We start from the raw sequence: 13,530 nt of genomic DNA, 5'->3' as shown, positions 1-13,530 counted from the left end.
TTACCCTCCTAGGTTTCTCCACGATGCGTTCAGTGATACGCCAGCTAGCTGTCAACTCATACCTCCAGCTAGCTCTGTGCAAGCATCTGCCTCTTGCCCCACAGTTTTTGTTACTGACTATCACCCTGGCCTCTTCAGCCCTCAACGCACCCTGCAAAATTCTTTTCGCGCTAACTGATGTTTTAGGAAACCACATTCACGATGAGTATAGGTATTTTTTACCTCCATGCCATGCCTTGCACTCAACCTCGTGTTTGTTTTTTCGCCTCCCAAGCAACCCCGTGTTTTGTTCACGCTTTCTTTTGCGCTAAATCGCTAAATAGCTTTTTTTCGCGCTAATTACTCGACAGTGCTCAACGCCTGTCTGTCCAGTTCGCTGGTTATATTGAGTTCCACATTGTTATTTATCCTCATTCCTCTGATGAAGTGACTCATGTCACAGAAACCGGTCAGGTTAAAGAACTTGGAAATCTCCTTGCTTGTGAGTGCGTGGTTGTTATGTTTTAGACTTCCCGTGTAGGACCTTCGCCGCTGCTTCACGTTGAAGAGGCTGCCCCCACGTACGCTGCAGCTCTCTCAAAAGTGGCTTCAACTACGCACTCGTCTATAACTCTTTTATAACGAGGAACCGACGAACACGGAAGGACAAGCCAGGAGGAAAAAGAATCGGAAGAGGACCATCATTTGGTTTAACCCACCGTACAGCCAATCCGTGAAGACTGAAGTTGGCGCGACATTCCTGAGACTTGTCAAGCGCCATTTCCCGGAAGGATCTGCCCTCAGAAAAATATTCAACAAAAACACGCTCAAAGTCAGCTACAGCTGTTCAACCGGACTGACAACTTCATCACGTGTTTGTTCTGGTACTGCATTCCCCTTATGTGTTGTTTCCCGCATTTTTTCACTGCTCCATACATTCTTATGGTAGTGTAGTGTGAACTTGAGGCGCGTAAGAATATTCTTGCTGATTCTCTACCCCCAGTATAAATTCTGGCTTCGTTTTCGTTCTTGCTCATTCCCATGTACCTACTGATGAAAGTGGGTGAAAAGCTTTTAGTATTATGAAACTGACAACCTTGTTGTTGTGTGTATATAAATGTTGTTCGCCTACGTCTCTATTTAAATATATATATAATTTACCCAATGCTGTAGACAGCAAGCTGTTTCGGCCATAAAGGCCTCATCAGTACAGCTACGAGCTAAATAGGCCGAGTTACCAGCCATGGTGCAAAGGAGGCACCACAGACATTAAGTTAGCTCGTCGCTCTAGCGCCAGAGTGCTCAAACTACAAAAAGTAGCGGGCATTGCGCGATGCAGCAGCACTAGAGCAGCCTACTGAGAGTGCTCAACAAGGCGAAAGCCGAGGAGCGTGATATATAATTTATATATACAGGTAGCGTGTGTTGAAGAATAGCGCAATGATGCAGTGCACAGCACCTCACAGGCCAGTACAAGTGTACTCAGCACAATGATGCAGTGCACACAACCTCACTGGCCAGTGCAAGTGTACACAGCACAATGATGCAGTGCACAGCACCTCACTGGTCAGTATAAGTGTACACAGCACAATAAACATAGAATAGATTATTGGCTGGAGAAATGAAAATCAGCACACGAAGCACAGAAGCCATTAAGTTTCAACTAGGCTTGATAATCACCATTGTATTGTGATCAACTTGTATATAGCAATGGTACGAAAGGCCTAGTTGAAACTATAATGGCGTCTGTGCTTGGTGTGCTGACACTACACATTCCAAGGCAAGAACGAGAGCGACCCTAGCATTTTACCAGCACGACATATAGCACCTCAGATTCAGCACCGGCAGCCAGGCGGCAAAGCAGAGCAGCAGATTTCAGTGAGCAGATTGACGGCCTAGATCGGAATCAACAGCTTCCCGAATAGGTCTTTTGCCAACATAAGACACGCAGTGACTTGGCGGGGCATGGCATGCGTATTGAATGCGTGACCCAGGCACGCGATAAACGCAGTGCATTCCTCCCAGCGCGAGCTCTTGTTCTGGAACCGCAACGATCAATCACCGCGTTTGGCGTGTACTCACCCAGGTGGCCAGAAAAAACGGGACTCTCCTGGATCGGAAAAAAACGGACAGCGAAGGATTCTGTTTTCTTCTCGCTTCTTCATTGCTGTCCGATTTGTAGAACGTTTTTTTTTTACTTTTTTGCATTTACTTCTTGCTGGACCTTTGTGACATGTTTGATACATGGCTGATGAATCGGTCAATGAGCCGAGCACTTCATCTCTTGTGGCGGTACGTTGCGATGAAGGGAATGGTGATAGTAGTCCTGCGAGGGAGAATCAAGTTGAATTTGCGATCCCAAAGCTCGTTTTTTGATGCGTTTGGACAACGAGTCGTTTTACAAATGGACAATCTACCAGTTGAAGACTTACCTGCGAGCTAGAGGAGCCGGAGTGTCCAGGAAACGGGGTGATTTGCTCGATCGGTAAGTACCATTTCAGGATGCAGTCTTCAACATTTCGCACAAGAAAAAGTACATTTATCGATACAATCATGTTTTACATTCTAACTTTCTCCATCTGTTCAGGGCCTGGTTCTATCACATCGATCCAATACTGTGCACTCCAGATATATTTGGCGGCAGGCATCGGCAAGGAAAGCGGGAAACCGCTGCCATTCAGAGCATTGTTGACGCTGAGCTCGTGGAAGCCCATAGCGACGCAATGAGCATATCGTCCCTCTAGCAGCTACATTTCGTCCTAGTTTTCCTGAAACTGGGTCCAGCTCTGCTCTACCAAAAGACCTATTGTATGGTTGCAAAGATATTTTTATATTCGCCCTTGTCAGTCTGTTGTGACCATGGAAATTGATAAACCGCCAGCACTAATATTAATCAAGAGGGGTATTATTATTCATTGCACTTTTGCAAATATTGCAATCTAAATTATATCATACTATCCACATGTATACCCACTAAGTCATTAGCTGCTCCGTATTGTGCATGATTGTTCAGGCATGACAAAATTTGTGTTGCTGAAGATCAATTCGCCATGCAATGCTAGCAACAGTTGGCATGTAAAACATAATTTGCTTCAGCAAGTAAAGGAGCCTGGACTACTATACTGTGAGCAGGCAACGAACAATCCATATCTGAATGATGATAGGGAAAAGAGTTGTTGGAACTATCTTTGAAAAGATAGAAAACTCCCTGATTCGCTCCATCAGACACTCAACATGAATTCGTAACGTGGCAATTTGTTGCATTTTCTGGACGTCTTCTAAGGCCATCTGTTGCTCGGATCGCTTGAACGGGGGAAATGTTCAACTTTACGCCATGTGGCATCAAGATATCCTGGATGTCAAATCCTTGGTCTGCCATAATCAAAGTCCCATAGTGGCAGAATATCTAAGTAGTGGCGTCTGATTATGAGCTCGTGGTCACTGGTGGATACCGTAAATGACTTGGAGGTAAACGCCGCACCACCATCTGGGGTCATATGGATGAGGCTCTGCAAGGTGGTAACGTTATGCGTCTTATATGAGAGATGTGATTGCGCAGACAGACTGGAAGCGATATTACATTCCAGCACTGTAGCATCTATGATCATGAATGTTGTAGGACGGAGCTTTTTGAAAACATCCAGCAATCGTTCTGACACTTGGGAAAGACACGGCCAGATAGATATCATTCCAAGTCGGAGGTACGTAATAGAGTTGACTATTGTAGTGATTATACACCTCACATTCCCAGTATAATATCAAATACAGATCAGCCAGCACTCGTATGTCTGTGCCATGGCAAAGACGAACCATGGTAATGAAAAATGAGGGAATCAGCTTCCACTGGTTTACTGCGAAAGGAAAGATGCTCTTATAATCTAGGTGAAGAAATTGAATACATGCATCAAACGCAGCAAGCAAAGGAAGACCAGTGTAGTACTGAATGTCAGAGTCTTCAAACCGAGCTAAATGTCCAGGCTGAACTCCACTTGGATATCGTCGATAGCGACTATAGTATTCATCAGTGAAATGGTTAGAACACACCACTATATTGTATGACATGATGGTACCCGTAGCCATTCCGCTCATTTCGACGAATGGCGGCAATCCAAAACTTTCTTGTGTCCAACTCGTCACTGCTCACGCTCTTAGCTTCTCCAGTTTTCGATTCCTTGCTAGCAGGGAAGACAATCATGGAACAAAGTATTTTGTCTGAACGTCGGTCGCTGTTGCACTGAGGAACGCAGCAGTGATCGTCTTTCCCATGCCTAAAAAATCTGGAGAGATGTTCTAAAAAACTAAACTAAACCCTTTACAAGAACTAGGCAGAGAAAATTCAGCGACCGTCCTCATTATATTATTCTAGTATGTCGATCGCGATCGCGATCGCTTGAAGAACCATAGTTTTCGAAACACACAAACAAACAAAAAAGAAAGAAAGTCACTATTTTCTCGACGCGTGGGTGAGTACACGCCAAACGCGGTGATTGATCGTTGCGGTTCAGGAACAAGAGCTCGCGCGTGACTCGTAGTGCACTGCATGTATGGTGTGCCCGGGTCACGCATTCCGTACACATGCCATGCCCCGCCAAGTCACTGCGTGTCTTATTTGGCAAAAGACCTATTCAACGATGTTACTCGATGCTGCCTAATTTGTGATGTAGACCGCACTAACGTTTCTCTGACCTCCCTGACCTACCCCCCCCCCCCCCTTTCCTTGTCGTGTTGCTCCATTTGATGCCAGGTTTGGTAAAGTAAATGAGGCTAGGATAAAAGTTTGCCTTGTCAAAGTTGTCATGCATGACAAAAGTATATTTATACAGTCAGACCTCGTTTATCCGGCTCTGAATCCCTTCGCATCCGGAAGAAAATTGTTAATTACCAATGTCCAGCACATTTCATGCATACATACAGTATGTGTGTTCGATTTTCCAGTTCCCTCTCCTATCCGGATATTTTTGCCGAAAACGGATGTGTGTGGTAATGCGAGGTCTGACTGTAGCTAACACGTTCGCTTGGTTAAGTGCAAATAAGGAATAGCACACCATACAAGGCATTTTCACTCACTTTTGGTTGTGCAAGTAGGTGTTTGTAGAGTTCCATCTGCACTGCACGTTGCTGTTGCAGATCCATTCATTCTATAACCAGTATTACACGTGTAATTCACACGCGTAAGATATGACACCGTTTCTTTGTCCGCAACGCCATTTATCAGTATCGGTACCTCACATTTAACAACTAGCAGCAGAAAAAAAGAAGCATGTTGTGAACTGAAAGGAAGTGAAACACAGCCTCTCCTCATGGATAATGATGATAATTATGCAGTGCTGTTTCATGTTACGAGGCCGAAGTGTTAGAATATTTGCCAAATGAATCACAATCTGATTCGCTTCCTTTTATTTCTGGTCAATACGTTACATTAGCAAGGGATATGATGCTGCAGCGGTAGGCGTAAAACAGCATCCTGAATGAAAGGCTACAAAGTATGCCCTTCCCAGGGCCTGCTGTAGACATTCAACACAGCCCGGTCAGAGTGTACCTGGCGCATGCAGGCCAGCCGGGTCAAGCCGGGTCCGATCATCCGGCAGAAAAACAACCAAAAAGCCTGCTCAAAACGCAGGAAAACAGAACAACGTGAAAACTTGCAACTGAGTCAAAAGCTATAGCCAAAGTTACGCTTTTGACTGCCCCATCGACTTTGAGTTTGAATGTCCTGACTTCCTGCTCGCCTCTGGCCAGATCGCGCTCGAACCAGTTGACCCGAGTTTCTGTCGCTTGTAGACTGTAGTGTGTACGGTTGCGCTAGATTTGCAACAGATAGGGTCCGCGAGTCGTAAAATACCGGTATTTTAGGAATCCATTGTCAGTTTGAGACATTTTTCAGCCGGGTCAGACTGGGCCCGGTGTTATCTGTTCAGCCAGGTCGTGCAGTTCCCCAGCCGGACGCGTGACCCGGCTGACCCGGCTCTCTAGCAGGCCCTGCTTCCCATAGCAGATGATTCTTTATTGTGTATTGATTTTATCATGATCAAGAGGGGTATGATTTCATCATATATAGTTTGGTGAGCTTTTCTAAATGATGGGAGCAGGCAACTGAATGCAGCAAGGTACTGAGCATAGTGCCCTGGAGCAAGGTTTGGCAACAATGCAGTTATAAAGAAGATGCCTTCCTCTATCATTCACCACCCATTTCACCCAGAGAACATCTTAAAGTTCAAGCCAGCAGCTTATCACCATCTCCTCAGAACGAACTGGCACTGGGCCACTCATAGCATACGCGAGTAAGAGGGTGCAGTGTCCTACCCTGCTTGGACATACATGTAATCTCTCCTCACAGACAATCTCCTCTTGAACTTAAAAGTCTGACAGTGTTCACATCAATACTCAACTTATTCTTTTGCTCACTGAGCAATACAATCTTTCCATTTTCTTTCTTCTTTTCATAGCCAGCAATCGAGGACATCTGAGAGTTGTAATTTTTGTACTCCTCCGAGGTGTGATTTTTGGCGTGCTGGGCCAAGCACAAGGAAGCAATCTGCAAAAAAACTGCAGAAAATGGTTGTTGTTTGATCCTTTGGTGTAATCTTTGTTTCTAGTCGAAGCTAGTTGCTGTTTGGAGCAGAAACGCTGAAATTGACTATTTTCTGCATGTACTCATACATGTACTCATGTACTCAGTCGTGCAGTCTCACTCGTATTTTAGCTCTTTTTCTGGAATGAATGCTGCTCTGCGCCCCTTGGTGAACATTTCCTGCGCTCGTGCAGCAGCTGAAAAGGACCAATGGTATGTCTGGTTCCTGGTTTGAAAGTGGAGAGTCGACTTTTGTGCCTTGAAAAAGGAGTAGAGAGCGATAAAGGTACGTCTGTGGCTTATTTTTGAGTGCTCCTCGTACATTTTTGATCGTGATAGAAATTCTCAGACCAAAGTCAGACCAAAGTCAGCGCGATGATGGCCGTACAGTTTTCTTGTGGATTTTTTAGTTGTTTCATCTCGTATCTATGTCAGTATTGTGATGGTGAAGTGGAGAGGGTGATTTTCTTCCTCTAGGCTTCGTTCGGCCGACTTTGCTTTGCAATTTAATCCTCCCTACCCAATATCCCTTTGGTGCGTCCATGGAGCTATGAAGCCGAGACCTCTGGTCGGCGGAGCTTAATGGGCCCCACCACCACACTCCATTATTCACCCCAGTGTCTGGAGATATGTGGATTTTGTAGAGAAAAAAAAGAAAAAAAGAGTTTGCAATATGAACGTGTATATGTGTGTATGTGTGTATATGTATATACATGTGCATGTGTGCGTATGTATATTTATGTATGAAATGACAATCAGAAGGCAGTAGAAGCGTGAGCCGGCATTTCTTGATCCAAATTCCATCAGACACGAACATTTATCACTGCGTTCATGTGCCATTTGTAAAAATAATATAATGTGCGCAGAGCTCACACTCACTCACCTGAACTCTGCCCCGTACAACTGTCATGGCAACGGTTGAAAAATAAGCCCGGGCCCATTTTTCTCATGTAAACGGCCCCACAGTCAGAGAGTACAATGTCATGCAGTCTACAGTACATAAAAGTTGTGATAAAACCCATGCACTGTAAATATACAAAATTTGAGCGCTGCAAAATTTCGGCACTTCACGATTTTTGCCATTTCGGCGGTGATATATTTTCGGTGTGGGGTAGAGGGCATGGAATAGTGCGACAGATGCTGTGAAAAAAATCACCGGCGTTTTAATTTAGGCCTTTTGGGTCAGTGCCGAAATTCAATGGCTGCCGAAAATTTGTATACTGACAGTAGTACTCTTGATGGCGAGCACCATGGTCCACTCGAGTCAAGGTGGATATGAACTGACCACTGAATCACAACACTAGCACAGTTAAACCTGTCAAGGTGACCACTTGGATTAGGCGACCACCTGCCCTAGAAGACCACTACAACCAGGACCAAGGAATGCTATTTCCAGTCAAATGAACCTGGATAAGGAGACCACCTGGTTACAAAGGCCAGATTTTGAAGGTCCCTTGAGCCGTCATCTTAGACAGATTTCACTGTACATAGCTAGGGTATAGTATGGACCCGCTCAAAATTCTCAAGGCGCCTGAAGAAATATGCGCCCAAAATGAAAATAAGGAGAACGAAGGCGCCCGAAAGCTATTACTCTCCCATTACCAGATGCTCTGACTTGTGCGTGTTCGCACGTGTGTGTGTGTGTGTGCGTGTGTGTGTGTGTGCGTGCGCGTATGTGTGTGTGTGTGTGAATGCATGTGTGTGTATATGTGTGGGAGTGGGCTTGCACGTGTGTCTATAAGATTTCTGTGCAACTTTTATGTCGTATTAATTCCCATTCATGTGAACATGCAATTTTATCAATGTGCTGCTCCAGTTGTTGCTAATGGTGTATTCACAAAGAATACCGCCGGGACAGTGGAGCTTAAGGTGGTGGAGAGAATAATCCTCTAGCCATGCCCAATACATTTTTTCAACCGAGGCCAAGAATTGCGAGTCTCTGCATCACCCAGAAAATCGTCAGGTCATAGCAGGCAATGTCTTGTCAGCTAAAGGAAGAATTCTCCAATAACAGTAGTTCCAACAAGAAGAAGAGGACGAAACGGGTAGTGGTACTCCGAGTTTCACAAACTATGCGATCACCAGCAAACAAACATAGCTTTCTCTATAGTTTACATCATTTGTACTTACTGTTGCAAGTAGGCATTTGTAGAGTTCCACCAGCACTGCACATAGCTGTTGCAGATCCATTCATTCTATAACCAGTATTACACGTGTAGTTCACACTCTGAAGATAGGACACCATTGTATCGTCTGCATTGCCATTCATGAGAGTTGGCACTGTGCAATTTAAAACTAGCGGAACAAAAAGCAGAGACAAATGTTGGAGAAAGGAAGTGGTAAACTACTCTGAGTTTCAGGCCTTTTCCAACACAATTATCATTGAATTTTTCCGGAAGTAAATGATGAAACTACAATAAGATTTTTAGAGTTGGAAATAAATAAAAAAAGAGAACAAAATTTCTAAGGTAAATCATTTCCTTCTAATATGCAAGCAACCATTAGGTGGAACAAGCTCTAGATGAATTTGCTTTGTCTCAACCTTTGGGCAGTGAGTCCTACTTATTTAGGAATGAGTTATACTCCAAGTTATTTGAAGGGGATGGGATCCATGATGAGAGATGTCTAGAAAACAGATCTTTAAAAGCAAAGTGTTACCTACAGGAATGCAAACCAACTCACTGTTGCAAATGGGCTTCAGCTCCGTCAAAGTTCCAGTAGCACTGCAAGTTGCTGCTTCAGACCCACTTATACTATAACCAGTGTCACATGTGTAATTTACTTGTTGAAGGTATGACAGAACTCTCTTGTCCCCACGGCCATGGGCGACAGTTGGCACAGTACAATAATTGTTGACAACTAGAAACGAGATGGCAGACATAACACGTCCGGAGACATATAGAGAAAAGAAGAAGAATGGTCGGAGAGACAGCTTGTCGCATTATGCAAGACAATGAACTTAAAATATAATTCTTTCCATCGCTCCTAACTGCGTTCTTGGCCCACATGATGGAGGTTGTGAACTAGTTTTCAAATGGTTAAACTCGTCGCAGGTTATAATGATCTAGAACCTTAAGTGTGGCCTACATCTACATAATTTCCATCATACTATACATGTACCGCGTTTCCCCGAATATAAGTCGCACCTTTGTACACGAAAACTCAAGAGCAAAAAAAGGAGGGTGACTTACAGTTGAGCATGATTTACTGCTGAAGTCAATAATACTCATGAAATTGATTGTTTCTTCTAAGAACACACGCTTTTGCCGAACGTGACACTTGACTGACTCACGACTGCCATCCGGAGCACACCAGGAGCACGTCGCACCTTCCTCTCGGCAAACCTGAAAGAAAGTACCACTCCCTGCTCAATCAAGTGTCAAGTTCGGCAAGAAGTGTGTGTTCCTAGTTGGAACAATCAACTTCATGACTATTACCGCCGAAGTCGCAACTTCTAAGTCAACAATAATATTAAAATATCAAGTCAATATTGCTCAAACCTGAAAATGGGAAGATGCGGTATGTGTACATTGTAGCAAATAGATATCCCCGGAAAATGATGGAAACCCAAGCAAACAGTTTAAATTGTCTAGTTCAATATGGGGTATTAGGTCGGTTTTGCTCTACGCAGTCAAGTATGAAAATCCATATGTTGCACGATCCGGGGAGTGAGGGCAACTTTCATACATAAAATTCTCTACGGATTTCCGTAGGAAAGTTCTTTCCCACGTTGGGTCCTCCGTAGGATTTTTAGAAATATTTTTCGCATTTTCCGGATTTACCACTGGCTACGTTCAAGCCGCCGAAACACAAGGTACACACACGCCGTACATGTCTTGAAAAATAAAACGGAAAATGCGGTTTCGGTTCGTGGTGCATGCGCTGGGTGCATGCAGCCAACTGGTCTCCAAAGCTACAAGGCATGTTTAGCAGTCGAGGAGGATTCACGTAGAGCGAAAACCGTGCACTTACTGTTACAAGTAGGCATTTGTAGAGTTCCATCGGCACTGCACATTGCTGTTGCTGATCCATTGACTCTATAACCGGTATTACACGTGTAGTTCACACTCCGAAGATAGGACACCATTGTCTTGTCTGCATTGCCATTCATGAGTGTTTGCACTGTGCAATTTACAACTAGCAGAAACAAAAAGAAAGACACATGTTGGTGAAAGAAAGTGTTGAACTGCTCCCGCCCCCCCCCCCCCCTTTACACATGATAATGGTGGTGTGTGTGTGCTAGAGTACTGCAAGGGGAGGCATGGCGAAAATGGTGAGATTATTTAGGAGAAAGAAGCTGAAGCTTAAACTCCTAAAGTCGCACATAATTGACAAGAGTGCAATACGCTGGTAGGTGATAACACTGCATTTTTCGGAGTATAGTGCGCACCTTTGTATAAAGCGCACCCCCAATCTTCATTGGGGGTGCGCATTTCAATCTTCATTTAAGTTCATGCATTTAATATTCGGAGCATAGTGCGCACCTGCGATTTAGGGCCTAAAATAGCACATCTAAAGTGCGCACTATACTCCGGAAAATACGGTACACAGGTGAGAGTATGCTGAGAGCTTCAGCAAATATAGCACTATATTATGTCATTGCATGTGTAACCATGGTGAGTTACTGGAATAGCGCAAGAGAGGTAGCATGAATTTTCATTCTTCTTTTAGTGATAAAACGAACCAGAATTTTTGGTACGAAAACAATTTATTTCTCGCTATAAGCATGAAACGAGTGCGCCTATAGTGTTATTAAATTCATTCTCAAATTATTGTCTCCACGTCGCCTTTGTAGTTGTGGTTTTCAATATTTCGTTTACACTATTTTGTACTTACTGTTACAAGTAGGCATCTGTAGAGTTCCATCAGCACTGCACGTTGCTGTTGCAGATCCATTCATTCTATAACCAGTATTACACGTGTAGCTCACACTCTGAAGATAGGACACCATTGTCTTGTCTGCATTGCCGTTCATGAGTGTTGGCACTGTGCAGTTTACAACTAACAGTACAGGAAGAAAGAAAGACATTTTGAGAACGGACGTGAAATGGCGTCCGTCCTGAAATGCAATAATTGTATGTGTATGTATGAGACGCAAGCACACGGCAGACATAGTGGGTTGGCCAAAGACCCTGATCCTGGCTAAAGTGACTGAAAATAATCGTCTACCCATACCAGATAAGTGTCTTCTTGAACGCCAGACTACATTACTCTTTGTTTTTTTTTACTACACATTTGCAGGCAACTTGACAACACTCCAGAAAGCACTGCCTTTTCCTTTGGGTCGTCTCAGTCCCTCTATGGTGAGATGATGTCAGGCTTGTACGTTCCGAGGACATTTACGTATCAGAAAGAGGTTAGCACGGCGAAAAATACTCTGGGAAACGAAAATTCTGATGTCACGCTCCTTTAGCCTCTGCCTTTTGGCCAGCACTTGATATCTCTCCAACAATGTCCACGGCATGGGAGTGATGGTCGTCACATAAGAATTCAGAATGCCACAAATCATGGATAAAAGGAAAGGCCAACGTGTTACGAGTTAGGACTAACTGTTCACCAACTGTCCACCAAAATAAACATAACCACTGAAATCACTGCTAGAATCTCCTCCGTCAGTGCCGTTTCCGTCGTCGTCCTCATCGCTGGCGGTCATGTCCACTGTTGCCGTCACGCTGGGTCTCCTCATTTGTAGTTGTTGTTTGGTTGGTTGGTTTATTTGAATTCGCACAATAAATGGGAACTAGGCCCAATGATACAAAGGCGAATGTTTGCCGGTATCATAGTTCATACTGTACTTAGCTGTTGAACGTCTTGGTCTTTGAGAAGTTTTGTGGCAATCTGCTTCGATATTGACGCTGGCAAGGTTTGGTCAGAAGGTGGTGGATCCGGCAGAGGGCGTATGCCCGGCGTTTGGAGGAGGCAGAGCCTTACTGGGTTTGCCACAATCTGTGATATTGGTGGCCTGTAGTGTCGGCTTTGCTGTCAAGTCACCATCGACCACCGTCGCAGCTGTTGCTGATGCTGATGCTGCAGACACCAAGGAGTCTGTTAAACCAGCGCCGGATAACCGAACTGGATTTGGTGGAGAAGGCTGGGGCAGCACAGGTAGTGGGTGCTTCTGTGGCCTGCAACGCCTAGGCTGGTCTTTGCGAGCTTCCTCTGATAGAATGTGTAGTTGTGTGTGTTGTTTAATCCGTGCACTCAGGTGCTGAACAGGTCTACAAACATACCATTCAGCACAATACGGGCATTCAATGTTGTATACAAGATGACTGAGTTGGTGGGTTGGTAGAACAAAGGACGGGACCCAGCGTAACGGCAACAGTGGACATGACCGCCAGCGATTATGACAATGACAGAAACGGCACTGACGGAGGAGATTCTAGCAGTGAGTTGAGTGAGGTAGAGCGAGTGGGTTTGGGAGAGTGTGAGAGTGGGTTTGGGAGAGCGTGAGAGTGAGTGTGGTTGGGTGTTTCGACCTCGTAAGTCTTCTGTGTATAATCATTTTGGTATCACGTCCTGCATGTTGCCAAGTGTATTCTGATTCATGTTTCTCCGTTTTGTGTCGTGGACGTCATGGTTATCAGTTGCAGGTGAAGGTGTTGGAGTCTGTGTTCCAAAGCATTCACAAGCCTGATCTTTGTGTTCAAAAGGAGAGTGTCATCTTTTTGAAATTGTTCAACCAGTAGAATGTTGAGTTTGTCTGGCCGTGTTTGGACAGAATTTTGTCACTAGTGTGGTTTCATATCTGTTGAATTTTGTCCCCTTGGAGTGTTCGATTGTTACCTTTCACGCACATGGTATCGTTCAAGAATACCTTGTGATACTTTTTTGGCATTGTCTAGGTGTTATAGTATCACTATTGCTCCTGTATAGTAATCTATGTTGCAATTTTGTTAATTAGTACAACAATGCTTCCTGATGAGCGTTGTGCGAAAGCTAGTTCGATGCAAGTTTATAGTTTTCATCGATCACACAAT

Source organism: Sycon ciliatum, chromosome 9 (genome assembly GCF_964019385.1).
Source record: "Sycon ciliatum chromosome 9, ocSycCili1.1, whole genome shotgun sequence".
NCBI lineage: Eukaryota > Metazoa > Porifera > Calcarea > Leucosolenida > Sycettidae > Sycon > Sycon ciliatum.
Note: the sequence above shows the minus strand (reverse complement) of the source record.